This window comes from Pongo pygmaeus, chromosome 21, assembly GCF_028885625.2.
Source record: "Pongo pygmaeus isolate AG05252 chromosome 21, NHGRI_mPonPyg2-v2.0_pri, whole genome shotgun sequence".
In the NCBI taxonomy this organism is placed as follows: domain Eukaryota; kingdom Metazoa; phylum Chordata; class Mammalia; order Primates; family Hominidae; genus Pongo; species Pongo pygmaeus.
In genome coordinates, this window is record NC_072394.2 from 39,866,675 (window position 1) to 39,876,814 (window position 10,140).

Here is a 10,140-nt window from a genome sequence, read left to right on the forward strand (position 1 = left end):
GGCTGGAGGGAAGGACAGGCAGCCAGACGGATGAAAGTTGTGTCTTTCTAGAGGATCTCTTCTCTTCCTTTAACTCTTTTGTTCTCTTTCTCTTTCAAAAAATTACTTATGGTGAAACCTTGTCTCTACAAAAAAATCAGAAAATTTGCTGGGTGTGGTGGTATATGTGCCTATAGTCCCAGCTACTAGGGAGGCTGAGGCAGGAGGATCACCAGAGCCCAGAAGTTCAAAGAGGCTGCAGTGAGCTGTGATCTCACCACTGCACTCCAGCCTGGGTGACAGAGCAAGAGCCTGTCTTGAAAAAAACATGAATGTTTAATTACTTAAGTGACACATGACCATATCATCTTTGCATAAGAGTAAAGTATTACAAATAAAATTAAAGGTCTCCTTTGACACTCACTCCTCCCATCCTGTTCTCTAGCCCTTTCCTCTGGGGAAAACCAGTTCTTACTTTAGCAGGAATCATTCTGTACTATATACATATTTTTAAACATAAAAATGTATATTTTTTCCCCTATAGAATCTGATTTTTTTGGTAGGTTTTGGCTTAGGGCATTTTTTTTCCCATAGAAATTGCATTGAGCTATGAATATTGCTCTTCAGTGGGACTTTGACTTGACATATTTTGGGGATCTCCTTCCATCTCAATACATAAAGCTATCCATCTGCCTTTTCGTCAGCTGCATAGTATTCCAGCAGGCAGAGCTGTCATGGTTTATTGGCCGTTCTTCTGGTAATGGGCATTTAGATGGTTTCTACTCTTTTGTCGTTAAAATGAGGTTGCCACGAACACCTGTGTCCCTGCTTCCCCTTCCTATTGGTGCGTTCTCCCTTCCGCCTCTCAGGGCCCTGCGTTACTCTTTCTGGCTCCTTTTCTTTCTTGTTCCCTCTCAGCTTCTCATCCCTCCCTGTTCTTTCTAGATGTAGCTGTCACTTTATGTGTCCCAGCAAGGGGGTGTGTGTGTGTGTGTGTGTGGTCTATTTTTTCCACTGTGGGTTTGTGTTAGTCAGTGTCCTAACAGGAAAGGGATGGAACACTTAAATTTAGGAAAATCTGAGGCGAGTTTGTTTACAAAGGTGCTATATTGCAGGATGTGGGATTTTGCAGAAACCTAGAGCTGATAGTTGTGAGGCTGTGACCATCCCCTACTCTCTAAGGGGTGAAGGGTGGAAGTAATGAATGACCAGGCCCTGGAGGCAAACTGTCACCTATAGGGGCTGCCTTGCTGGGAGCTGAGACCTCTAGGAGAGGGACCACCCAGCCTGAGATGACCTGGGGGAATGAGCATCCTTATCTCATTCTCCTCCCCCATCATCTCCTGCTGGCCATCTCACTGGCCAAGCCCAGCTGGAAGCCAGAGGGCAGGGCACCTCCCTGAAGGGTGTCATTAGCCTCCTAGAGCAAAGGAGAAGGGTGAAAAGGACAGGGGAAGTAGAGGGCATCTAGAACTTTCTCTCTCCTTTATCAGGTTTTAACAAACCCTTTATCAGGTTTTAAAGGGCTTTAACAGGTTTTATCAGGTTTTAAAGGGCTTTAACAGAGCCCTTTATCAGGTTTTGTTTCCAGTCTCTGGGTTACTTCATCCACCCATCACCCCCATCCACACATCCATCCAGCCAACATGCATGGAGCCCCTCCCAGGTGCCATGTGCGGAGTGGCACACCTTTTGGAGGGTTTGGTTCCCCTGTGAGCCCATGCTGGGCCTCTGCCTGCCACCCCCACTGCCTGCTGGCATGGCTCACGCCCCCTCTTGTTTTCAACTTTCTTATTGACGTCTACTCCCCCTTCTCTTCCTGTATCTGACTTTGTCTTGCTCATCTCTGCTCTTTCCCTCTCTCTAGAGGAGAGTTATTGAATTTTGCTCTGAGGCTGTGCGTCATTCTTGCAGTGTATCTCTGTGTGCGTGTGTGTGTGTGTGTGTGTGTGTGTGCTGTGTGCATGTGCTGGCTGACTTTCCCCTGCAGCTCTCTCTTTTCTGGGGCTTGTGGAGTTTTGCTCTAAAGTTCTAAATTTCTTATTGATTTTCCTGATCCTAGTTTCCACCCCCTTTCCCAGAGGAAATTTTGGTTATCACAATGATGACCAGCAAAGTGGTCACATAGGAGTCTTTCTCTTCCTGGCTCTTTTATCTGATTTTATTCTTACTCCTTGAATTACTCCATCCATCCACACATCCTTCCACTCCATCTATTCATCCATTCATTTATCCATTATCTATCATCCATCCAACCATCCATCCATCCATTCATCATCCATCCATCCATTCTCCCATCCATCCATCCATCCATCCATCCATCCATCCATCCATCCATCCATTCATCATCCATCCATTCTCCCATCCATCCATCCATCCATCCATCCATCCATCCATCCATCCATCTCTCCGTCTATTCTCCCATCCATTCATTCGTCCATCCGTCCATCTCTCTACCCATTCATTCATTATCCATCCATCCATCCATCCATCCACAAACACATAGCGGCTACTGAGTGCCAAGACCCATGTCCTTTTTCCTCTTCAGTCTCACTGTTGTGAACACACGTGTGGGTCTCATCTCTTGCTCTGAGGTGTGACTAGAGTTGCCCCCCACCCTCTCTGTCACTCTCCTTGCTGTTTGCCTCCCGCTCTTTTATTTGTCTATAAACTACTTAGTTAGTTCAGTGCCAAGGGCGGTCTGTCTGTCCTGTCTCTCCTCCTCTACTTCCCTAACTCCCCCTCTGTCTGTTCTGACACCATGGGGCCCCAAGGCCTATCTGGAGTCTTCTGCTTGCTCTGCACACATTCCCTGAATGTGCTCACCCATAGCTTTCTGTGTTAACACCACCCCTTTGGCCCCTCATGCAGCCCAGACCCTTTCCCTTCCCCTTAAGCCACAGGCTCAAGCTTGAGGAAGCCCTGCCCAGCTCAAGCCATCGCATTGTTTTTGTACCCACCAGAGGTGCTCTATCTCCATTCTCATTGGCACTGAGCATCTCTGCCACCCAGGACTCAGCAGCCAGGAGCACCAAGTCACCTCTGGTTGCTCTTATCCCTGTCTTCACGGTCCATCTGTCCCCTCTTCCTGTCAGATCTGCCTCGAAAGGGCAGGTAGATAATCCCTCTCCATCCCCTCAGCCCCTGCCTCAGCCCAGATGTAAGAATCTAGTGCCTGGATCACATCCATCCATCCATCCTTCCACCATCCATCCCTCCACCACCAAACATCAGTTGGACACTTCCTAGGTGCTCTGATTATGACACAGACACCCAAACCCCAGGCTATGCCCTGCAGAAGCCCAGAGTTCAGGGAGAAATTCTCTTGAGATCTTGGCCTTCTGTTAACGTCTCCTTCCTGCCCTGCCCCCCACCAACTCCTGTCCACAGAAGTGCTGGGGAGGGAACCCTGAGCTCTGCTGTTTTCTCCACAGCCCCACTTCTCTATGGCTACTTGTGGCTGGCTCTGAACCCACCACCAGGTTCAGGCAAGGTCCCCACCAGCTTCCCGTTGGCCAAACTCAACCAGCTCTTTCTGGTCCCACCTCACCACCGGGCAGCTTCTGATGCAGGCCGTTCTCTCCTCCTCTGTCCCTGAGGCTGCCAATGGCTCTTGGTTTTTCTCCCACTTCCCTGGGCGATCCTTCTCTGCTTCCTTTGTGGGACTTTCTGTTCACCCTGCTTGGAATGTTGCAGAGCCCCAGGCCTGAGCTTCCTGCCGCTTCTTCCTGTTCTGCCTTTTCTGCTGGGGCAGTTTTCTCTGGGAAACAGGGTGGCTTACTGTCCATGCCTTTTTGCACACAGCAAAGTCCAGACGTAAGCTCCCATCTGCCTGGGGTGGAGACGCGGTCTCCCTGTGAACACCCTACAGGTACGTCCTCCTACTCCACCTCTGGCCTCCTTCTTCTTCCTTCCCCCTCCACGTATTAAGAATAAGGCATCATTGCAAAAAACAAAGGAGGCTGAGAATAAGTGGAGAATCAAAGTCTGTGCAGTTGAAGAGCTGAGGCTTTGCAAGTTCAATAACAAAGAGAGAGGGACTGTGGAATCCAAACTAGATAAGAGTGAGGAAACTGGGTGGGAGGACAGTGTACAACTGGCAGGTGGAATGAGGACAATGAGGCCCTGGGTCTTCCCCACAGAGGCCTTTGCTGGCTGACTCCTGTCCTCCAGGAGCCCCTGGGCATGGGTATGAGGGCATCGTTCTCTTCGCTCAGACATGGAGCTTCCTGGGAAGAGGACCTGCACCTGGCTTCCTTTTGGGTCTCAGGTTGGAGAGGAGGATGGACAAATGGAAGGTGTGTCTTTCTACTAGTCTCTTTTGCTCCTCCTTTGCCACCTCACCTCTTACCCTTTATAATGTTAATTTTCTTTTGAGACAGGGTCTTGCTCTGTTGCCCAGGCTGGAGCACAGTGGCACAACCATAGCTCACTGCAGCCTCTAACTCCTGGGCTCAAGCGATCCTCCCACTTCAGCCTCCTGAGTAACTGGGACTACAGGTATGTGCCACTACGCCCAGCTAATTTTTTTGAAGCAAAATTTGTATTATTTTAATTATTTTTATGTACAGAAAACTCAACAGTGTACATTTAACCCAGTTTAGTGGCAAGTTCTTTAGCCTTTGCCTTTTTGAGCTTGGCGATGCGAGCCACAGACTTGGGACCCCGGACATTGCCTCCCCAGTGATGGTGGATCTCATCGTATCTCTTGTTGTAATTGGTCCTGATAGCTTCCACCAGCTTAGCCAAAGCACTTTTGTCTTCCCAGTTAACCTGCGTGAAGGCGACAGTGGCGCAGGTCTTCCTGTGGACTAGACGCCCCAGTCTTGCCTTCCCCTTGATAATGCAGTAAGGGACCCCCATTTTATGACACAGGGCAGGCAAGAAGACAACCAGCTTGATGGAGCCTACATCGCGTGCAGTCACCACCAGCTGAGCTTTCTTATTCTCCACCAAGGTGGTGACTGGGTATTAACTCCTGCTTGAAGGACAGGTAGTCTCTTAGTGGAGATGTCCCCTTTGCCAGCAGCTTTCTCCTCGGCCTGGGCCAAGAACCTCTGTTTCTTCTCTTGCTTTGTCTCTGCTCTGTACTTGTGGGCCAGCTCAAGCAGCTGAGTAGCTCTTTGGCGGTCCAGGGCCTGGGTGAACTGGTTAATTGCAGGAGGCACTTTCAGCCATTTATAGAGGAAGGCTCTCTGCTGCTGCAACCTGATGTAGCGGGGCCATTTCACAAAGCGGGTGAGGTCTCTTTTGGGCTGGATGTCCTGTCCAACGCCAAAATTCTTAGGCCTTTTCTCAAACAGGGGATTCACCACTTTCTTGGCCTCCTGCTTCTTCACGACGACAGCAGGGGCTGGAGCCACCTTCATCCCCTTGGCCTTCTTTCCTTTCGGCATCTTGGGCGGCGGGAGGAGAGAGTACACCCAGCTGATTTTTAAAAACTTTTTTATAGAGATGAGGTCATGCTATGTTGTCCAGGCTGGTCTTGAACTCCTGGCCCTCAAGTGATCCTCCTGTCTCAGCCTCCCAAAGTGCTGGGACCACAGGGGCATGAGCCACAGCACCTGGCTGTAAAATTAATTTTTAATTACACTAGTCATTCACGGACCCACTGTCTTTGTAAAAAATAAAAATCAAAGTGTTGTACATAAGACTGGTGTTCTTGTCCACTTCCCATCCCATCTAGCCCAGGGTACAAATACTGCTCCCCCGAAGTAATCACAGTATTGATTTGGGAGAATCATTCCACTCTCTGTATATGATATTTTCTCATGAAAAAAGGCCAGTCCTGTGGGTGGTGCTGGCTCTGGTTTTGATGTCAAATGAGAATCATATTGAACCAGGCACACTTGCTCTGTGGTGGGCTTCTCTGCACAACAGCGGATCACAGATGGCTTCCAGGTCTCAGGATCTCTGCTGCATGGTAGTGCAGAGGCCAGGTGAATGGTGGTTGATGCCACTCTGTGGATGGGCATGTGGCTGCTTCCCCATGATCACTATTACAGACGAGCTAGCTGCAAACACCCCGGCCCAGCCTGCCCCCATCCCTCTGAACGCACAGTGCTCGCTGAGCTCCAGGCTATGATCTGTTATGTCCTCCCCTCTCCTTCTCAACTCCACCTCCTCCTCCTGTCCTCCAAGGTCAGGCCTCATTCCTTGTTCTGGTCCCACTCTTCTGGCTGACACCCCTGTCTCTCACTTGCCATCCGAACTCTGCCCTCAAATGCACAATCAGACTTGGAACCAATATGGACCCAGAGCTTCTCACCCCCAAGTCATCTTCACATTCCAACCCATTACCTCCCAGGGCCAGCCACACGCTTCCTGGTCTCAGCACTGAGCATCATCACCTGCCAGGAGTTATCTCAGCTGCCAGGCGTTATCTCTGACACCTCCCTCTCCTGTCATCCATGGCACATCTGTCTCCCCTTCCTGCTGCTGAATCTTCCTCCAAGGGGCTGTTCAAGACCCTAGCCCAACTCCTCAGCCCTGGCCACAGCAGGCCTTAGCATCTCATGCCTGGACCATAGGCCTGTGTAACCACTCCATCCATTCATCCACCCACACATCCATCTATTTTCCTTCCTTCCTTCCTTCCTTCCTGCCTTCCTTCTTCCCTCCTTTCTTTCCATCCTTCCTTCCTCCCATTCATTTTTATGTATCCATCCATCATTTATCTATCCATCTACCCATCCATTCATCTATCCACCCATTCATCTACCCACCCATCCATCATCCATCCATCCATCATCTACCCATCTATCACCCACCCATTCATCCATCCATCCATCCAACAAGCATACACTCAACACCTACTGGATGTTCTGCTGAACAAAACACACAGCTCCCAGAGCCCAGGAGACATCCTGGTGGATCTGTGTCCATAAGGAAGCAGACTCATCATCTGCAATGAAAATATGGGGTGATAGGTGCAACCCATGTGTTTGTGTCGCTGTGCCTCACAGTGTGTGTGGTGTGTGAAAGGGAGAGATGTCCACATCTCTGGGCCCACGCTAGACCTCTCTGCTGAAGCAGCGTGCATTCAACCATGCACCCCACTGAAGACCCTGCCAACAGCATTGACTCACTAAGTCCTCCACAGGCTCTGTGTTTCCCCTGTTTTCCCAAATCCAGGACTGAAAACAGGCAGGCCCCATGCCTTCTGCCTGCCTCCCACTTCCAGCCCAGGGCCACTTCCTCCTCTAAGGGCCCTCTCCCATCTTCTCCTCTGATCCTCTCTGTGCTCCCAGGCAGTGCCATTCCCCGGCAACAGCTGTCCCCTCCCCTACACCCTCCCCTGCGCTGTCTCAGCAGGTGGGCAAGCTCACCCCACTCCTACCCAGGAGTTCTTCCTTCTCCCTTGACCTGTTCCCTTCTTCCTCCTATGCCTTCTTTAATCCCAGACCAACCGGGTGGGAACTCTCATCCCTGGCTGTGGCCACTCCCTCCGTCCCATCCTGCTCACCCCTGCAGCTGCTCTGTACCTACCAATGGGGAGAAATAAGGCCTCCAAATCCCACAGCCCATTTTCTCTCCATTGATGGCCTCTGATGCTGGGGATCTCTCCTGGCTTCTCACCCCCTTTCTTTCCTTGATTCTACCTCTCGGGCCACCCTTCTCCTGTTTTCTCTGCAGCCTCCTTGGCTTCCATCAGCCCTCTGTGTCCATGTTCCCAGGGCCCCATCCTCCCTTTCCCTGTGCTCTGCCCCCCAGGCAGCCTTCCCTAGAGCCTGGGTGACTGTCCTCATGCTGACCCCGTCCAGTATCTCCCCTCTCATCCTGCAGCTCTGCTGAGCAGGGTCATGGGAGGCCCTGGGAAGCCCCCTGTCCTCCTCAAGAGTCCTTGCTAAGCTCTTCCTGGGGACCCCTGACCTATTGGGTGAGGGTTCTGTGTCCGGAGCACCCAGATATACGTGTGTTGGGCAACTTTCTCCACCCCCAGGCTGTGAGCACCTTGAGGGCAGGACCTGCATCTGATTTGTCTTTGCTGAATGGCTGTGACTATGGCAGAGGCTGGAGGGACAGACGAACTGAGGACAGACAGACTGAGGAGAGCGCTCCCTCCTCCTCACTCTTGTGCTCTCTTTTTTCCTTCCATTTTCTTCCTCTCCTAATTAAAAAATTAGTTTTTAATTGTGTGTGGTACATGAAGAAATTATCTTTGCACAAAAATTTTAAATTTTTTTATGCTTTCACAAAATTAAAGCATGACAAAAGGCTGAAGTCTCTTTTCTCTCCCTCTCGCATCCCACCTCCATCTCCCCCAAAAAGGGGAACCTCTGTGGCCAGTTCTGTGTGACCCTGTCCACACAGCCTATATATGTCCTCTCATCTAAATAAAATAGAGCTGCATTTGGTGGTGGTGGGGTGTTGTTTAAAATATAAATACCATTTAGTCTGCGTAAATTTTGCGAATAGCTTTGTCTGTCCAGTGATGAGTCTTCGAGTTCTTTCCGCGAACACGTGGGTGCACTGTCATTGGTGTGCAAGAGCCGAGGTGGGCACCTCTTCATCATCCTGCTCAGCGATGGCACGATGCTAGCCTGAAATTGTCCATGATGGTAGTATTTACACTACAGAAGCGGGCACAAGCAACCCATAGGGAACATTCTCCCCAGAGGGCCAGTGTGCAAGCATACCCCAGGATGCACCCTGTTTCACAGATCTGGGTCTTTCGGGAGAGAGCTGCACTGTGGGTGACCAGCTCTCTTGTGGATGGACATGGGTGTTTTCCCCTTTTCACCATGACAGATAAGGTCACCACAACCTTATCTGTCACCGACTCCCCTTCTGCCTTGCCCTCTGCTGAGTTCTGGCGTGGTGGGGCGGGGGGCAGTCCTCAGAATTCGTCTACAGTATGTGGGTTCTTTTCTGTCTGTCCGTGGAATGTGCTGCCTCTTCAGGTCTCTGGGAGTCTGTCTGTCTCCTTCCTTCCTTCATCTTTCCTCATCCTCTCCCCTGTTTCTTCTCCTCTCCAGATTTGGCCCTTGCCCCAAGGGTCATGATTTGTGGCTGCTTCTGTGTGGAGGTGTGGGTCCCACTGTGCACCCCTCTATTTAGGCCCTTTGTCAGGCTTGTCCTCCCCCGTCTTTCCCTCCTCTTCCGTGTGCACGCATCTCTGCATCTGCCTGCGTCTCAGCTCCCCGAGGGTCCTGCCGCCCCCTCTTCATTTCATTTTTTAACTTTATTATTGATGTGCCCCGCCAACACTGCCTCTTCCTGCATCTTGCTCAGCCTCACTCCCTCCTGCTCTCCAGAGGAGGCTTATTGGATTTTGCTTCAAGTCTGTGCGTCATTCCTGCTCTGTGCATGTGTGCTCACATGTTCGTGCGTGTGTGTGCCTACCACTTTCCCCGTCAGCTCCCTCTCTCTCTTTCTGGGGCTTGGAGAGTTTTACTCTTTGTGTGTGTGCACAGGTGCACATGTGTGTGAGTCACTTCTCTGTAAGGTATGGTCAGGGCTGGGTCCCATCCTCCCTGTCACTCTCATGAACTCCATCTATCCACAACATGCCTGGTGAGCTCTGGACCAAGGTTTGTCCATCTGTCCTCTCCTGTCCTCTTCTTTCCCTCCTCTTGCGCTGCACCTGCCCTCTGCACAAGAGGTGCCCCCTATGCACCTTGGGCATAGAGGCCTCTGTAAGGACACCCCCCAATCTCCTCCTGCATCTGAAAATCACCCCACCTCCATTCTCTGTTGCATGCCACAGATTTGGGGCCAGTGTTGACTGGGCCCCTCCAGAGGCACCTCAAACTCATCTAATCATCTCTGCACTACAAACTGGCCCCTTTCCTGTTCTCATTAACACTGAATGTCAGTGCCTTCCTCGGTGTGGTGCTGCAGCCAGGAGCCCTGCATCGTCTCTGACTACTCCTGTTTAGCCACCCACGGCCCATCTGTTCCCCCTCCCTGCCAATTTTTTCTCCGAGGGGCTGCTAAAGGCCCCCATTCTCTCAGTCCCTGCTGCAGCATCGTGTGGAGATGAGGGGATAATTGTCTTCCTTTGTCCATCCATCCATCCATCCATCCATCCATCCATCCATCCATCCGTCCATCCACCCATCCATCCATCCATCCATCCATACATGCATTCATCTATCCATCCATCCATGCATGCATTCATCCATCCATCCATCCATCCATCCATCCATCCATCCATCC

General features: G+C 51.0%; 1 pseudogene; it reads right to left on the reverse strand.

The window, feature by feature from the left end:
* Positions 1-4,515: 4,515 nt before the first annotated feature.
* On the reverse strand, positions 4,516-5,375 carry LOC129021839 (large ribosomal subunit protein eL8-like; annotated as a pseudogene).
* Between the last annotated feature and the right edge of the window lie 4,765 nt (positions 5,376-10,140).